A 2645-nucleotide genomic window follows, 5' to 3' on the forward strand; every position below is an offset into this window, starting at 1 on the left:
CATAAAAAGTTCAGTTGCTTTATCAGTCATTCCATAGGAAGAAGTATTATGTATTATTGAATTCCATGTAACTAGACTCCAATTCTCCATCTCATCAAAGAGACAAAGACTCTTATGTTACAATCCATTTCATTTAATCAAAAATTAAAAGTTGACTTGTCAAAGTCAAAGTCAAATAGAGACTAAAATGAAATAAATTATTTTATTGGGGCTTAATTTATTATGAAATTATTTTGAGGCTTTGAGATGGATAAAATAAATTTTTTGGGATCTACTTATATATTATTGGAAGTTAAAGGACTAAATGTTATGCTTAATTAAAGAAGAGGGACTTCCTTTGCAAAAATTGGTTAATCGAGTCCAAATGTCATATTTAAAACCTATTTTTGCTTTACATACATAGAGATAGCTGAGAGCAGAATAAAAAATGGGGAGGAAGATAAAAAAGGGAAAGAAAAGAGAAAATAAAGAAAAGAAGAAGGAAAGAAAGAAGAGGAGGAGGAGAATAAGGGAAAAAAGTAGTCCAAGCTTGATTTCCATTCTCTCCTCTTTATTTTCTTCAATAAGTAGAGATTAATTTTATGTTAAAGTTGTTAGTGTTTAATTTTGAGATCAAGTGAAAGGGTATAATTTTTTCTTGCTCAAGTTGCTTGATTGATAAATTCTTTTTTGAATCAAAGTTAGCGATACTAATTTGTGGACAAACCCTAGAGTTTTATTTTATTTGGATTCTTGAATAAATATTAGTGGAAATGATTGTGATGAAAAAACATGAATTTATGGAACAAGATAAAGTAAATTGCAAGTGTGATTTCAAGTTTCCACTAGATGGAAGAAGGGATAATTATTTTTATTCTTTGGATGAAAGTTATTTTGATGAATTATTTATTAGTAAAGGGACTAGAAAGTGGTATTATCTCCAATTGATTAAAGGAAAATTTGAGAAATTTATTCAAATATTGATAACTTTAGTTTAAGTATAATATCATTAGATATTAAAGGTTTTTTGATTTGGTAGTGGTTAAATTGATTATCTTGTAATGTATTTCAGATGGTGACGAAGAGATTGGGAAAGCTTACTGACCATCCGACTCTGTAGCTTGTATCATGTGAGTGAAAAAACTTATTTTTCAAAAATAAGTATTTATTGAATTTATATTAAATCAAAAAATTAAATATTTTATATAGCTAGTTTGACAATATAATTTTTCAGAATAAAGTGCTTTCAATTCTTTTTAAAGTTAAATTTTGCTCAGTTAAATCATTTCATTAGATGTTATAGTTGTATTAAATATTTCAGCGTATCTAAAGTTGTTTTCAAAACTACCATAAAGTACCCATGTAATTTTACTCGGTCTGCATTGGTGTGATTGTGTTTTCACAATGTGTGACCCCATATGATTATTTTATTCACTCTATATTGTAGTGAGTTTCCACAATATATAATCAGTTATGGTTATTTTACTCGCTCTGCACCATTGTGATTATATTTTCATAGTGTATGACTAGATTATTGCTTTTGAGCAACTCTGCACGCGTATGACCAGAATTTCAAATTTTAGAATTGAATAACTTTATCATGTACATTGAGATTAATCAATGCATGATTATGGTTATTCTGAGTACCTTTTTAGTGTGATTTTCAGTAATATATACAACTCATTAGATTTTAAATTATAGAAATTAGTTTATTCAATTTAAATAATAAAGATTTTAGCTTATAATACTGTAAAATGATATTTTTATTATATATTAGTTTTCAGAATGTTGGCATAAATAGAAAAAAAATATATTTATTTGTTAGATATCCACTCCCTGAGTTATAAGTTCATATATTTTGACAACATTTTTCTTATCAAATAGTAGTTGAGTTGAGCAGCATTGTATCCCATTGATCTATCAAGTGGAGCCACATATTGTCAGTTGTTGTATGTCTCATCTTGTCAATTTTTACAATACATATTTTTGGAATACGTGCATTTTTGTTAAAAAATAAAAAATAATAAAAATGTATCCATATCATATGCTCATTACATAATTGATATCTTTTCAATATGTTGGACATTTAGAGTCTTTTGGCTTGTTAAGAAGTGTAAATTCATTCCTGTGCAATTTATTTTGAATAGTTTGTATTTGAAGGATTGGTGTACTTTATTTCAAATTATATGTACAAATTTGAGAAAACTGATTGTTGTTCAGGTAGTTTTAGTCTATATTTCAGAAGAAACTCAATCAATTTTTTTTTTTTTAAATTCATCACAGTCAAAGCAAATCAATGTCGCCTTGGTGTTGGGTCTAGAATTTAGCTAATATCTACCATCGACTCACGATATGTGTCGAATTTATTAGAGTGATTCGAGATGGATCATGTCACTTTCTACTTTTATAATGCAACCACTGTTCAACGAAACTCAAGGAGGTCATTTCCTGCATGCATATTTTCATATATAGAGTGACCTTATCATGTAAGTATAAAAAGAGGCCTGCTACTGATCCAGGCTCAGGGACAAATCAAAAACAGGGGGCTGAGATTCAGATCCCTGTTTTTCATCTGTCCATGGGCATGGATGACCAGCATTAGTGGTATGAAAATGCTACCTATTTTTGGCACCTCAGCCCCCTGTTTTTTATCTGTCCATGGGCCT

At 28.8% G+C, this 2645-nt stretch overlaps 1 long non-coding RNA gene across 1 annotated transcript; it reads left to right on the plus strand.

Annotated features, from left to right (window-relative positions):
* Positions 1-487: 487 nt before the first annotated feature.
* On the plus strand, positions 488-2030 carry LOC111389827. Its single transcript, XR_002701804.1, has 2 exons — positions 488-566; positions 1052-2030. It is a non-coding gene; the product is annotated as an uncharacterized LOC111389827 (long non-coding RNA).
* Positions 2031-2645: the final 615 nt, after the last annotated feature.

This window comes from Olea europaea, unplaced genomic scaffold (assembly GCF_002742605.1).
Source record: "Olea europaea var. sylvestris unplaced genomic scaffold, O_europaea_v1 scaffold626, whole genome shotgun sequence".
NCBI lineage: Eukaryota > Viridiplantae > Streptophyta > Magnoliopsida > Lamiales > Oleaceae > Olea > Olea europaea.